A 17053-nucleotide genomic window follows, 5' to 3' on the forward strand; every position below is an offset into this window, starting at 1 on the left:
ATACTGCGTGGTACCCATGCCATGGGTCCCAAATCTCCAGGTTCAAGGGCATCTTCCTACATCGAAAACATGCCTGGGAAACCCAGAAGATGGTACACCGTGTGATCGGGAAAGGTTTCTAAAACGCACCTCATTTCTCCTCTCCTTGTGCTCGGGTTCGCCATTCCAGCCGCTTCACTAACAATCTCCCTACTTGGAGAATCAGCACCGTTGACCTCCTCTTTCGTACAGGTCGCAATTTGTCCTGAGGATGAACGGGAAGAGGGGGAACCAATGAGAGACTAGCTCTAGGTGTTGGGACAGGCACAGGTCACTCTATTTTCCCATCAGGAAGAAGAATGAACCACAGGCTCAGCCTGCCGCCCGGAACCAGAATAGGGCCTGAAGCAATCCTGCGCTTTTGCGGCCAGCTCCCAAAAAAGCGAGTTGACAAATGGAGCTCAGGGGCACTGCAATTCACAAACCTGCAGAGTTAGAAATGATGACTCTCGTCCACAAATATATTGAGGGAAGGCAACGAAGAGGATTTGAAAGCAAGGCAGAATTGCAGGAAACAGATTTCAGGAGGTAGATTCGACTCGCCTTGAAAGCACATGAAAAGCGGCAAAGCGTTGACAATGATGCCCTTGGCCAAAAAGGGCGTATGCGTTTTTTCCTGAATATATTCAGGAAAAAACGCATACGCCCTTTTTGGCCAACCAAGCAAGCCGGAAAGGCAAATCGGCGCTACAAAGAAGTCTCGCTTGCCAGCGGTCAAAAGGGCCATGCTGAAAAAAGTGTAAAAACCAGAAATGCAGGACAGGCCATGGAAACACGGGAGCCTTGCTACGCTGATGGGCGGGATGGAAATTGCCAACAGCCACTCTGGAGAAGTGTACGCTGCGTCCTGAAACATGGAATAGACACAGCTGAGAGAGCATAGGGCACTTCCACTCATGGGCGTAGAAATCGGGAAACCTAAAAATCAACACGACACAGGCACCCCAAAGTTTAGGGCTGCTCTGTTTCCAAGAACCTCCACTTCGGTACACCTTAAATATCCCAGGAAACAGAAAAATGGATAAAGAAGTTGTGGTACTTATGCACAATGGAATATCACTCAGCCATGAAATCAGTGTCATAAGGCTAGTAGCAGCATGATGAGTGGATTTAGGGACGATGACTCTAAGTGAAGTAAGTCACACAGAAAAGGACGCTTATCCTAAGATATCACTGATAGAGGGAATGTCAACATCGCTACACCTGAACTGAATTCCAAAGCAGAACAGAGTCACACATTTACAAAACACACTATGGCTGCTTAACGGGAAAGGTGAGGCGGGGCGATGCATAAAACAAGGGTTTGAAATTAGCTCACATACCGTTCCACAAGCCAAATATGTAATAGACAAGACCTACTCCCTGCTCAGTGAACTGGACTCAACACCCCCTATTCACCGCCCAAGAATATATCTGACTAGGAAGAGTCTTAAAACCTATGTATTGATATCTCTCTGGAAGTGAATCAAGAGGGTGTAAAGCGGCATAAACACAGCAGGGAAAAGCAGCTAAACCCCATTATAAAATTAGATTACTTAAAAAAAAAAACCCCAGAAAACAAAGACAGTGAAAGAGAGAGACATTCTTACAAAATCCGTTCAGGGGCTCTGATGCAACCTGGATTGACCATATCTAGACCCACAGCTGGATGAGACATAAGGCTGGACACTCTTGGGGCTGAGAGGATTGGTGAGGTTGGGTGAGCAAACGCAGACCCTTTAAAGTAATACTGCGTGGTACCCATGCCATGGGTCCCAAATCTCCAGGTTCAAGGGCATCTTCCTACATCGAAAACATGCCTGGGAAACCCAGAAGATGGTACACCGTGTGATCGGGAAAGGTTTCTAAAACGCACCTCATTTCTCCTCTCCTTGTGCTCGGGTTCGCCATTCCAGCCGCTTCACTAACAATCTCCCTACTTGGAGAATCAGCACCGTTGACCTCCTGTTTCGTACAGGTCGCAATTTGTCCTGAGGATGAACGGGAAGAGGGGGAACCAATGAGAGACTAGCTCTAGGTGTTGGGACAGGCACAGGTCACTCTATTTTCCCATCAGGAAGAAGAATGAACCACAGGCTCAGCCTGCCCCCCGGAACCAGAATAGGGCCTGAAGCAATCGTGCGCTTTTGCGGCCAGCTCCCAAAAAAGCGAGTTGACAAATGGAGCTCAGGGGCACTGCAATTCACAAACCTGCAGAGTTAGAAATGATGACTCTCGTCCACAAATATATTGAGGGAAGGCAACGAAGAGGATTTGAAAGCAAGGCAGAATTGCAGGAAACAGATTTCAGGAGGTCGATTCGACTCGCCTTGAAAGCACATGAAAAGCGGCAAAGCGTTGACAATGATGCCCTTGGCCAAAAAGGGCGTATGCGTTTTTTCCTGAATATATTCAGGAAAAAACGCATACGCCCTTTTTGGCCAACCAAGCAAGCCGGAAAGGCAAATCGGCGCTACAAAGAAGTCTCGCTTGCCAGCGGTCAAAAGGGCCATGCTGAAAAAAGTGTAAAAACCAGAAATGCAGGACAGGCCATGGAGACACGGGAGCCTTGCTACGCTGATGGGCGGGATGGAAATTGCCAACAGCCACTCTGGAGAAGTGTACGCTGCGTCCTGAAACATGGAATAGACACAGCTGAGAGAGCATAGGGCACTTCCACTCATGGGCGTAGAAATCGGGAAACCTAAAAATCAACACGACACAGGCACCCCAAAGTTTAGGGCTGCTCTGTTTCCAAGAACCTCCACTTCGGTACACCTTAAATATCCCAGGAAAGAGAAAAATGGATAAAGAAGTTGTGGTACTTATGCACAATGGAATATCACTCAGCCATGAAATCAGTGTCATAAGGCTAGTAGCAGCATGATGAGTGGATTTAGGGACGATGACTCTAAGTGAAGTAAGTCACACAGAAAAGGACGCTTATCCTAAGATATCACTGATAGAGGGAATGTCAACATCGCTACACCTGAACTGAATTCCAAAGCAGAACAGAGTCACACATTTACAAAACACACTATGGCTGCTTAACGGGAAAGGTGAGGCGGGGCGATGCATAAAACAAGGGTTTGAAATTAGCTCACATACCGTTCCACAAGCCAAATATGTAATAGACAAGACCTACTCCCTGCTCAGTGAACTGGACTCAACACCCCCTATTCACCACCCAAGAATATATCTGACTAGGAAGAGTCTTAAAACCTATGTATTGATATCTCTCTGGAAGTGAATCAAGAGGGTGTAAAGCGGCATAAACACAGCAGGGAAAAGCAGCTAAACCCCATTATAAAAATAGATTACTTAAAAAAAAAAACCCCCAGAAAACAAAGACAGTGAAAGAGAGAGACATTCTTACAAAATCCGTTCAGGGGCTCTGATGCAACCTGGATTGACCATATCTAGACCCACAGCTGGATGAGACATAAGGCTGGACACTCTTGGGGCTGAGAGGATTGGTGAGGTTGGGTGAGCAAACGCAGACCCTTTAAAGTAATACTGCGTGGTACCCATGCCATGGGTCCCAAATCTCCAGGTTCAAGGGCATCTTCCTACATCGAAAACATGCCTGGGAAACCCAGAAGATGGTACACCGTGTGATCGGGAAAGGTTTCTAAAACGCACCTCATTTCTCCTCTCCTTGTGCTCGGGTTCGCCATTCCAGCCGCTTCACTAACAATCTCCCTACTTGGAGAATCAGCACCGTTGACCTCCTGTTTCGTACAGGTCGCAATTTGTCCTGAGGATGAACGGGAAGAGGGGGAACCAATGAGAGACTAGCTCTAGGTGTTGGGACAGGCACAGGTCACTCTATTTTCCCATCAGGAAGAAGAATGAACCACAGGCTCAGCCTGCCGCCCGGAACCAGAATAGGGCCTGAAGCAATCCTGCGCTTTTGCGGCCAGCTCCCAAAAAAGCGAGTTGACAAATGGAGCTCAGGGGCACTGCAATTCACAAACCTGCAGAGTTAGAAATGATGACTCTCGTCCACAAATATATTGAGGGAAGGCAACGAAGAGGATTTGAAAGCAAGGCAGAATTGCAGGAAACAGATTTCAGGAGGTCGATTCGACTCGCCTTGAAAGCACATGAAAAGCGGCAAAGCGTTGACAATGATGCCCTTGGCCAAAAAGGGCGTATGCGTTTTTTCCTGAATATATTCAGGAAAAAACGCATACGCCCTTTTTGGCCAACCAAGCAAGCCGGAAAGGCAAATCGGCGCTACAAAGAAGTCTCGCTTGCCAGCGGTCAAAAGGGCCATGCTGAAAAAAGTGTAAAAACCAGAAATGCAGGACAGGCCATGGAAACACGGGAGCCTTGCTACGCTGATGGGCGGGATGGAAATTGCCAACAGCCACTCTGGAGAAGTGTACGCTGCGTCCTGAAACATGGAATAGACACAGCTGAGAGAGCATAGGGCACTTCCACTCATGGGCGTAGAAATCGGGAAACTTAAAAATCAACACGACACAGGCACCCCAAAGTTTAGGGCTGCTCTGTTTCCAAGAACCTCCACTTCGGTACACCTTAAATATCCCAGGAAACAGAAAAATGGATAAAGAAGTTGTGGTACTTATGCACAATGGAATATCACTCAGCCATGAAATCAGTGTCATAAGGCTAGTAGCAGCATGATGAGTGGATTTAGGGACGATGACTCTAAGTGAAGTAAGTCACACAGAAAAGGACGCTTATCCTAAGATATCACTGATAGAGGGAATGTCAACATCGCTACACCTGAACTGAATTCCAAAGCAGAACAGAGTCACACATTTACAAAACACACTATGGCTGCTTAACGGGAAAGGTGAGGCGGGGCGATGCATAAAACAAGGGTTTGAAATTAGCTCACATACCGTTCCACAAGCCAAATATGTAATAGACAAGACCTACTCCCTGCTCAGTGAACTGGACTCAACACCCCCTATTCACCGCCCAAGAATATATCTGACTAGGAAGAGTCTTAAAACCTATGTATTGATATCTCTCTGGAAGTGAATCAAGAGGGTGTAAAGCGGCATAAACACAGCAGGGAAAAGCAGCTAAACCCCATTATAAAATTAGATTACTTAAAAAAAAAAACCCCCAGAAAACAAAGACAGTGAAAGAGAGAGACATTCTTACAAAATCCGTTCAGGGGCTCTGATGCAACCTGGATTGACCATATCTAGACCCACAGCTGGATGAGACATAAGGCTGGACACTCTTGGGGCTGAGAGGATTGGTGAGGTTGGGTGAGCAAACGCAGACCCTTTAAAGTAATACTGCGTGGTACCCATGCCATGGGTCCCAAATCTCCAGGTTCAAGGGCATCTTCCTACATCGAAAACATGCCTGGGAAACCCAGAAGATGGTACACCGTGTGATCGGGAAAGGTTTCTAAAACGCACCTCATTTCTCCTCTCCTTGTGCTCGGGTTCGCCATTCCAGCCGCTTCACTAACAATCTCCCTACTTGGAGAATCAGCACCGTTGACCTCCTGTTTCGTACAGGTCGCAATTTGTCCTGAGGATGAACGGGAAGAGGGGGAACCAATGAGAGACTAGCTCTAGGTGTTGGGACAGGCACAGGTCACTCTATTTTCCCATCAGGAAGAAGAATGAACCACAGGCTCAGCCTGCCCCCCGGAACCAGAATAGGGCCTGAAGCAATCCTGCGCTTTTGCGGCCAGCTCCCAAAAAAGCGAGTTGACAAATGGAGCTCAGGGGCACTGCAATTCACAAACCTGCAGAGTTAGAAATGATGACTCTCGTCCACAAATATATTGAGGGAAGGCAACGAAGAGGATTTGAAAGCAAGGCAGAATTGCAGGAAACAGATTTCCGGAGGTCGATTCGACTCGCCTTGAAAGCACATGAAAAGCGGCAAAGCGTTGACAATGATGCCCTTGGCCAAAAAGGGCGTATGCGTTTTTTCCTGAATATATTCAGGAAAAAACGCATACGCCCTTTTTGGCCAACCAAGCAAGCCGGAAAGGCAAATCGGCGCTACAAAGAAGTCTCGCTTGCCAGCGGTCAAAAGGGCCATGCTGAAAAAAGTGTAAAAACCAGAAATGCAGGACAGGCCATGGAGACACGGGAGCCTTGCTACGCTGATGGGCGGGATGGAAATTGCCAACAGCCACTCTGGAGAAGTGTACGCTGCGTCCTGAAACATGGAATAGACACAGCTGAGAGAGCATAGGGCACTTCCACTCATGGGCGTAGAAATCGGGAAACCTAAAAATCAACACGACACAGGCACCCCAAAGTTTAGGGCTGCTCTGTTTCCAAGAACCTCCACTTCGGTACACCTTAAATATCCCAGGAAAGAGAAAAATGGATAAAGAAGTTGTGGTACTTATGCACAATGGAATATCACTCAGCCATGAAATCAGTGTCATAAGGCTAGTAGCAGCATGATGAGTGGATTTAGGGACGATGACTCTAAGTGAAGTAAGTCACACAGAAAAGGACGCTTATCCTAAGATATCACTGATAGAGGGAATGTCAACATCGCTACACCTGAACTGAATTCCAAAGCAGAACAGAGTCACACATTTAGAAAACACACTATGGCTGCTTAACGGGAAAGGTGAGGCGGGGCGATGCATAAAACAAGGGTTTGAAATTAGCTCAGATACCGTTCCACAAGCCAAATATGTAATAGACAAGACCTACTCCCTGCTCAGTGAACTGGACTCAACACCCCCTATTCACCACCCAAGAATATATCTGACTAGGAAGAGTCTTAAAACCTATGTATTGATATCTCTCTGGAAGTGAATCAAGAGGGTGTAAAGCGGCATAAACACAGCAGGGAAAAGCAGCTAAACCCCATTATAAAAATAGATTACTTAAAAAAAAAAACCCCCAGAAAACAAAGACAGTGAAAGAGAGAGACATTCTTACAAAATCCGTTCAGGGGCTCTGATGCAACCTGGATTGACCATATCTAGACCCACAGCTGGATGAGACATAAGGCTGGACACTCTTGGGGCTGAGAGGATTGGTGAGGTTGGGTGAGCAAACGCAGACCCTTTAAAGTAATACTGCGTGGTACCCATGCCATGGGTCCCAAATCTCCAGGTTCAAGGGCATCTTCCTACATCGAAAACATGCCTGGGAAACCCAGAAGATGGTACACCGTGTGATCGGGAAAGGTTTCTAAAACGCACCTCATTTCTCCTCTCCTTGTGCTCGGGTTCGCCATTCCAGCCGCTTCACTAACAATCTCCCTACTTGGAGAATCAGCACCGTTGACCTCCTGTTTCGTACAGGTCGCAATTTGTCCTGAGGATGAACGGGAAGAGGGGGAACCAATGAGAGACTAGCTCTAGGTGTTGGGACAGGCACAGGTCACTCTATTTTCCCATCAGGAAGAAGAATGAACCACAGGCTCAGCCTGCCCCCCGGAACCAGAATAGGGCCTGAAGCAATCCTGCGCTTTTGCGGCCAGCTCCCAAAAAAGCGAGTTGACAAATGGAGCTCAGGGGCACTGCAATTCACAAACCTGCAGAGTTAGAAATGATGACTCTCGTCCACAAATATATTGAGGGAAGGCAACGAAGAGGATTTGAAAGCAAGGCAGAATTGCAGGAAACAGATTTCAGGAGGTCGATTCGACTCGCCTTGAAAGCACATGAAAAGCGGCAAAGCGTTGACAATGATGCCCTTGGCCAAAAAGGGCGTATGCGTTTTTTCCTGAATATATTCAGGAAAAAACGCATACGCCCTTTTTGGCCAACCAAGCAAGCCGGAAAGGCAAATCGGCGCTACAAAGAAGTCTCGCTTGCCAGCGGTCAAAAGGGCCATGCTGAAAAAAGTGTAAAAACCAGAAATGCAGGACAGGCCATGGAGACACGGGAGCCTTGCTACGCTGATGGGCGGGATGGAAATTGCCAACAGCCACTCTGGAGAAGTGTACGCTGCGTCCTGAAACATGGAATAGACACAGCTGAGAGAGCATAGGGCACTTCCACTCATGGGCGTAGAAATCGGGAAACCTAAAAATCAACACGACACAGGCACCCCAAAGTTTAGGGCTGCTCTGTTTCCAAGAACCTCCACTTCGGTACACCTTAAATATCCCAGGAAACAGAAAAATGGATAAAGAAGTTGTGGTACTTATGCACAATGGAATATCACTCAGCCATGAAATCAGTGTCATAAGGCTAGTAGCAGCATGATGAGTGGATTTAGGGACGATGACTCTAAGTGAAGTAAGTCACACAGAAAAGGACGCTTATCCTAAGATATCACTGATAGAGGGAATGTCAACATCGCTATACCTGAACTGAATTCCAAAACAGAACAGAGTCACACATTTAGAAAACACACTATTGCTGCTTAACGGGAAAGGTGAGGCGGGGCGATGCATAAAACAAGGGTTTGAAATTAGCTCACATACCGTTCCACAAGCCAAATATGTAATAGACAAGACCTACTCCCTGCTCAGTGAACTGGACTCAACACCCCCTATTCACCGCCCAAGAATATATCTGACTAGGAAGAGTCTTTAAACCTATGTATTGATATCTCTCTGGAAGTGAATCAAGAGGGTGTAAAGCGGCATAAACACAGCAGGGAAAAGCAGCTAAACCCCATTATAAAAATAGATTACTTAAAAAAAAAACTCCAGAAATCAAAGACAGTGAAAGAGAGAGACATTCTTACAAAATCCGTTCAGGGGCTCTGATGCAACCTGGATTGACCATATCTAGACCCACAGCTGGATGAGACATAAGGCTGGACACTCTTGGGGCTGAGAGGATTGGTGAGGTTGGGTGAGCAAACGCAGACCCTTTAAAGTAATACTGCGTGGTACCCATGCCATGGGTCCCAAATCTCCAGGTTCAAGGGCATCTTCCTACATCGAAAACATGCCTGGGAAACCCAGAAGATGGTACACCGTGTGATCGGGAAAGGTTTCTAAAACGCACCTCATTTCTCCTCTCCTTGTGCTCGGGTTCGCCATTCCAGCCGCTTCACTAACAATCTCCCTACTTGGAGAATCAGCACCGTTGACCTCCTGTTTCGTACAGGTCGCAATTTGTCCTGAGGATGAACGGGAAGAGGGGGAACCAATGAGAGACTAGCTCTAGGTGTTGGGACAGGCACAGGTCACTCTATTTTCCCATCAGGAAGAAGAATGAACCACAGGCTCAGCCTGCCCCCCGGAACCAGAATAGGGCCTGAAGCAATCGTGCGCTTTTGCGGCCAGCTCCCAAAAAAGCGAGTTGACAAATGGAGCTCAGGGGCACTGCAATTCACAAACCTGCAGAGTTAGAAATGATGACTCTCGTCCACAAATATATTGAGGGAAGGCAACGAAGAGGATTTGAAAGCAAGGCAGAATTGCAGGAAACAGATTTCAGGAGGTCGATTCGACTCGCCTTGAAAGCACATGAAAAGCGGCAAAGCGTTGACAATGATGCCCTTGGCCAAAAAGGGCGTATGCGTTTTTTCCTGAATATATTCAGGAAAAAACGCATACGCCCTTTTTGGCCAACCAAGCAAGCCGGAAAGGCAAATCGGCGCTACAAGGAAGTCTCGCTTGCCAGCGGTCAAAAGGGCCATGCTGAAAAAAGTGTAAAAACCAGAAATGCAGGACAGGCCATGGAGACACGGGAGCCTTGCTACGCTGATGGGCGGGATGGAAATTGCCAACAGCCACTCTGGAGAAGTGTACGCTGCGTCCTGAAACATGGAATAGACACAGCTGAGAGAGCATAGGGCACTTCCACTCATGGGCGTAGAAATCGGGAAACCTAAAAATCAACACGACACAGGCACCCCAAAGTTTAGGGCTGCTCTGTTTACAAGAACCTCCACTTCGGTACACCTTAAATATCCCAGGAAACAGAAAAATGGATAAAGAAGTTGTGGTACTTATGCACAATGGAATATCACTCAGCCATGAAATCAGTGTCATAAGGCTAGTAGCAGCATGATGAGTGGATTTAGGGACGATGACTCTAAGTGAAGTAAGTCACACAGAAAAGGACGCTTATCCTAAGATATCACTGATAGAGGGAATGTCAACATCGCTACACCTGAACTGAATTCCAAAGCAGAACAGAGTCACACATTTAGAAAACACACTATGGCTGCTTAACGGGAAAGGTGAGGCGGGGCGATGCATAAAACAAGGGTTTGAAATTAGCTCAGATACCGTTCCACAAGCCAAATATGTAATAGACAAGACCTACTCCCTGCTCAGTGAACTGGACTCAACACCCCCTATTCACCGCCCAAGAATATATCTGACTAGGAAGAGTCTTAAAACCTATGTATTGATATCTCTCTGGAAGTGAATCAAGAGGGTGTAAAGCGGCATAAACACAGCAGGGAAAAGCAGCTAAACCCCATTATAAAAATAGATTACTTAAAAAAAAAAACCCCAGAAAACAAAGACAGTGAAAGAGAGAGACATTCTTACAAAATCCGTTCAGGGGCTCTGATGCAACCTGGATTGACCATATCTAGACCCACAGCTGGATGAGACATAAGGCTGGACACTCTTGGGGCTGAGAGGATTGGTGAGGTTGGGTGAGCAAACGCAGACCCTTTAAAGTAATACTGCGTGGTACCCATGCCATGGGTCCCAAATCTCCAGGTTCAAGGGCATCTTCCTACATCGAAAACATGCCTGGGAAACCCAGAAGATGGTACACCGTGTGATCGGGAAAGGTTTCTAAAACGCACCTCATTTCTCCTCTCCTTGTGCTCAGGTTCGCCATTCCAGCCGCTTCACTAACAATCTCCCTACTTGGAGAATCAGCACCGTTGACCTCCTGTTTCGTACAGGTCGCAATTTGTCCTGAGGATGAACGGGAAGAGGGGGAACCAATGAGAGACTAGCTCTAGGTGTTGGGACAGGCACAGGTCACTCTATTTTCCCATCAGGAAGAAGAATGAACCACAGGCTCAGCCTGCCCCCCGGAACCAGAATAGGGCCTGAAGCAATCCTGCGCTTTTGCGGCCAGCTCCCAAAAAAGCGAGTTGACAAATGGAGCTCAGGGGCACTGCAATTCACAAACCTGCAGAGTTAGAAATGATGACTCTCGTCCACAAATATATTGAGGGAAGGCAACGAAGAGGATTTGAAAGCAAGGCAGAATTGCAGGAAACAGATTTCAGGAGGTCGATTCGACTCGCCTTGAAAGCACATGAAAAGCGGCAAAGCGTTGACAATGATGCCCTTGGCCAAAAAGGGCGTATGCGTTTTTTCCTGAATATATTCAGGAAAAAACGCATACGCCCTTTTTGGCCAACCAAGCAAGCCGGAAAGGCAAATCGGCGCTACAAAGAAGTCTCGCTTGCCAGCGGTCAAAAGGGCCATGCTGAAAAAAGTGTAAAAACCAGAAATGCAGGACAGGCCATGGAGACACGGGAGCCTTGCTACGCTGATGGGCGGGATGGAAATTGCCAACAGCCACTCTGGAGAAGTGTACGCTGCGTCCTGAAACATGGAATAGACACAGCTGAGAGAGCATAGGGCACTTCCACTCATGGGCGTAGAAATCGGGAAACCTAAAAATCAACACGACACAGGCACCCCAAAGTTTAGGGCTGCTCTGTTTCCAAGAACCTCCACTTCGGTACACCTTAAATATCCCAGGAAAGAGAAAAATGGATAAAGAAGTTGTGGTACTTATGCACAATGGAATATCACTCAGCCATGAAATCAGTGTCATAAGGCTAGTAGCAGCATGATGAGTGGATTTAGGGACGATGACTCTAAGTGAAGTAAGTCACACAGAAAAGGACGCTTATCCTAAGATATCACTGATAGAGGGAATGTCAACATCGCTACACCTGAACTGAATTCCAAAGCAGAACAGAGTCACACATTTACAAAACACACTATGGCTGCTTAACGGGAAAGGTGAGGCGGGGCGATGCATAAAACAAGGGTTTGAAATTAGCTCACATACCGTTCCACAAGCCAAATATGTAATAGACAAGACCTACTCCCTGCTCAGTGAACTGGACTCAACACCCCCTATTCACCGCCCAAGAATATATCTGACTAGGAAGAGTCTTAAAACCTATGTATTGATATCTCTCTGGAAGTGAATCAAGAGGGTGTAAAGCGGCATAAACACAGCAGGGAAAAGCAGCTAAACCCCATTATAAAAATAGATTACTTAAAAAAAAAACCCAGAAAACAAAGACAGTGAAAGAGAGAGACATTCTTACAAAATCCGTTCAGGGGCTCTGATGCAACCTGGATTGACCATATCTAGACCCACAGCTGGATGAGACATAAGGCTGGACACTCTTGGGGCTGAGAGGATTGGTGAGGTTGGGTGAGCAAACGCAGACCCTTTAAAGTAATACTGCGTGGTACCCATGCCATGGGTCCCAAATCTCCAGGTTCAAGGGCATCTTCCTACATCGAAAACATGCCTGGGAAACCCAGAAGATGGTACACCGTGTGATCGGGAAAGGTTTCTAAAACGCACCTCATTTCTCCTCTCCTTGTGCTCGGGTTCGCCATTCCAGCCGCTTCACTAACAATCTCCCTACTTGGAGAATCAGCACCGTTGACCTCCTGTTTCGTACAGGTCGCAATTTGTCCTGAGGATGAACGGGAAGAGGGGGAACCAATGAGAGACTAGCTCTAGGTGTTGGGACAGGCACAGGTCACTCTATTTTCCCATCAGGAAGAAGAATGAACCACAGGCTCAGCCTGCCCCCCGGAACCAGAATAGGGCCTGAAGCAATCGTGCGCTTTTGCGGCCAGCTCCCAAAAAAGCGAGTTGACAAATGGAGCTCAGGGGCACTGCAATTCACAAACCTGCAGAGTTAGAAATGATGACTCTCGTCCACAAATATATTGAGGGAAGGCAACGAAGAGGATTTGAAAGCAAGGCAGAATTGCAGGAAACAGATTTCAGGAGGTCGATTCGACTCGCCTTGAAAGCACATGAAAAGCGGCAAAGCGTTGACAATGATGCCCTTGGCCAAAAAGGGCGTATGCGTTTTTTCCTGAATATATTCAGGAAAAAACGCATACGCCCTTTTTGGCCAACCAAGCAAGCCGGAAAGGCAAATCGGCGCTACAAAGAAGTCTCGCTTGCCAGCGGTCAAAAGGGCCATGCTGAAAAAAGTGTAAAAACCAGAAATGCAGGACAGGCCATGGAAACACGGGAGCCTTGCTACGCTGATGGGCGGGATGGAAATTGCCAACAGCCACTCTGGAGAAGTGTACGCTGCGTCCTGAAACATGGAATAGACACAGCTGAGAGAGCATAGGGCACTTCCACTCATGGGCGTAGAAATCGGGAAACTTAAAAATCAACACGACACAGGCACCCCAAAGTTTAGGGCTGCTCTGTTTCCAAGAACCTCCACTTCGGTACACCTTAAATATCCCAGGAAAGAGAAAAATGGATAAAGAAGTTGTGGTACTTATGCACAATGGAATATCACTCAGCCATGAAATCAGTGTCATAAGGCTAGTAGCAGCATGATGAGTGGATTTAGGGACGATGACTCTAAGTGAAGTAAGTCACACAGAAAAGGACGCTTATCCTAAGATATCACTGATAGAGGGAATGTCAACATCGCTACACCTGAACTGAATTCCAAAGCAGAACAGAGTCACACATTTACAAAACACACTATGGCTGCTTAACGGGAAAGGTGAGGCGGGGCGATGCATAAAACAAGGGTTTGAAATTAGCTCACATACCGTTCCACAAGCCAAATATGTAATAGACAAGACCTACTCCCTGCTCAGTGAACTGGACTCAACACCCCCTATTCACCGCCCAAGAATATATCTGACTAGGAAGAGTCTTAAAACCTATGTATTGATATCTCTCTGGAAGTGAATCAAGAGGGTGTAAAGCGGCATAAACACAGCAGGGAAAAGCAGCTAAACCCCATTATAAAAATAGATTACTTAAAAAAAAAAACCCCAGAAAACAAAGACAGTGAAAGAGAGAGACATTCTTACAAAATCCGTTCAGGGGCTCTGATGCAACCTGGATTGACCATATCTAGACCCACAGCTGGATGAGACATAAGGCTGGACACTCTTGGGGCTGAGAGGATTGGTGAGGTTGGGTGAGCAAACGCAGACCCTTTAAAGTAATACTGCGTGGTACCCATGCCATGGGTCCCAAATCTCCAGGTTCAAGGGCATCTTCCTACATCGAAAACATGCCTGGGAAACCCAGAAGATGGTACACCGTGTGATCGGGAAAGGTTTCTAAAACGCACCTCATTTCTCCTCTCCTTGTGCTCGGGTTCGCCATTCCAGCCGCTTCACTAACAATCTCCCTACTTGGAGAATCAGCACCGTTGACCTCCTGTTTCGTACAGGTCGCAATTTGTCCTGAGGATGAACGGGAAGAGGGGGAACCAATGAGAGACTAGCTCTAGGTGTTGGGACAGGCACAGGTCACTCTATTTTCCCATCAGGAAGAAGAATGAACCACAGGCTCAGCCTGCCCCCCGGAACCAGAATAGGGCCTGAAGCAATCCTGCGCTTTTGCGGCCAGCTCCCAAAAAAGCGAGTTGACAAATGGAGCTCAGGGGCACTGCAATTCACAAACCTGCAGAGTTAGAAATGATGACTCTCGTCCACAAATATATTGAGGGAAGGCAACGAAGAGGATTTGAAAGCAAGGCAGAATTGCAGGAAACAGATTTCAGGAGGTCGATTCGACTCGCCTTGAAAGCACATGAAAAGCGGCAAAGCGTTGACAATGATGCCCTTGGCCAAAAAGGGCGTATGCGTTTTTTCCTGAATATATTCAGGAAAAAACGCATACGCCCTTTTTGGCCAACCAAGCAAGCCGGAAAGGCAAATCGGCGCTACAAAGAAGTCTCGCTTGCCAGCGGTCAAAAGGGCCATGCTGAAAAAAGTGTAAAAACCAGAAATGCAGGACAGGCCATGGAGACACGGGAGCCTTGCTACGCTGATGGGCGGGATGGAAATTGCCAACAGCCACTCTGGAGAAGTGTACGCTGCGTCCTGAAACATGGAATAGACACAGCTGAGAGAGCATAGGGCACTTCCACTCATGGGCGTAGAAATCGGGAAACCTAAAAATCAACACGACACAGGCACCCCAAAGTTTAGGGCTGCTCTGTTTCCAAGAACCTCCACTTCGGTACACCTTAAATATCCCAGGAAAGAGAAAAATGGATAAAGAAGTTGTGGTACTTATGCACAATGGAATATCACTCAGCCATGAAATCAGTGTCATAAGGCTAGTAGCAGCATGATGAGTGGATTTAGGGACGATGACTCTAAGTGAAGTAAGTCACACAGAAAAGGACGCTTATCCTAAGATATCACTGATAGAGGGAATGTCAACATCGCTACACCTGAACTGAATTCCAAAGCAGAACAGAGTCACACATTTACAAAACACACTATGGCTGCTTAACGGGAAAGGTGAGGCGGGGCGATGCATAAAACAAGGGTTTGAAATTAGCTCAGATACCGTTCCACAAGCCAAATATGTAATAGACAAGACCTACTCCCTGCTCAGTGAACTGGACTCAACACCCCCTATTCACCGCCCAAGAATATATCTGACTAGGAAGAGTCTTAAAACCTATGTATTGATATCTCTCTGGAAGTGAATCAAGAGGGTGTAAAGCGGCATAAACACAGCAGGGAAAAGCAGCTAAACCCCATTATAAAAATAGATTACTTAAAAAAAAAACCCCCCAGAAAACAAAGACAGTGAAAGAGAGAGACATTCTTACAAAATCCGTTCAGGGGCTCTGATGCAACCTGGATTGACCATATCTAGACCCACAGCTGGATGAGACATAAGGCTGGACACTCTTGGGGCTGAGAGGATTGGTGAGGTTGGGTGAGCAAACGCAGACCCTTTAAAGTAATACTGCGTGGTACCCATGCCATGGGTCCCAAATCTCCAGGTTCAAGGGCATCTTCCTACATCGAAAACATGCCTGGGAAACCCAGAAGATGGTACACCGTGTGATCGGGAAAGGTTTCTAAAACGCACCTCATTTCTCCTCTCCTTGTGCTCGGGTTCGCCATTCCAGCCGCTTCACTAACAATCTCCCTACTTGGAGAATCAGCACCGTTGACCTCCTGTTTCGTACAGGTCGCAATTTGTCCTGAGGATGAACGGGAAGAGGGGGAACCAATGAGAGACTAGCTCTAGGTGTTGGGACAGGCACAGGTCACTCTATTTTCCCATCAGGAAGAAGAATGAACCACAGGCTCAGCCTGCCGCCCGGAACCAGAATAGGGCCTGAAGCAATCCTGCGCTTTTGCGGCCAGCTCCCAAAAAAGCGAGTTGACAAATGGAGCTCAGGGGCACTGCAATTCACAAACCTGCAGAGTTAGAAATGATGACTCTCGTCCACAAATATATTGAGGGAAGGCAACGAAGAGGATTTGAAAGCAAGGCAGAATTGCAGGAAACAGATTTCAGGAGGTCGATTCGACTCGCCTTGAAAGCACATGAAAAGCGGCAAAGCGTTGACAATGATGCCCTTGGCCAAAAAGGGCGTATGCGTTTTTTCCTGAATATATTCAGGAAAAAACGCATACGCCCTTTTTGGCCAACCAAGCAAGCCGGAAAGGCAAATCGGCGCTACAAAGAAGTCTCGCTTGCCAGCGGTCAAAAGGGCCATGCTGAAAAAAGTGTAAAAACCAGAAATGCAGGACAGGCCATGGAGACACGGGAGCCTTGCTACGCTGATGGGCGGGATGGAAATTGCCAACAGCCACTCTGGAGGAGTGTACGCTGCGTCCTGAAACATGGAATAGACACAGCTGAGAGAGCATAGGGCACTTCCACTCATGGGCGTAGAAATCGGGAAACCTAAAAATCAACACGACACAGGCACCCCAAAGTTTAGGGCTGCTCTGTTTCCAAGAACCTCCACTTCGGTACACCTTAAATATCCCAGGAAACAGAAAAATGGATAAAGAAGTTGTGGTACTTATGCACAATGGAATATCACTCAGCCATGAAATCAGTGTCATAAGGCTAGTAGCAGCATGATGAGTGGATTTAGGGACGATGACTCTA

This window comes from Eubalaena glacialis, chromosome 8, assembly GCF_028564815.1.
Source record: "Eubalaena glacialis isolate mEubGla1 chromosome 8, mEubGla1.1.hap2.+ XY, whole genome shotgun sequence".
NCBI lineage: Eukaryota > Metazoa > Chordata > Mammalia > Artiodactyla > Balaenidae > Eubalaena > Eubalaena glacialis.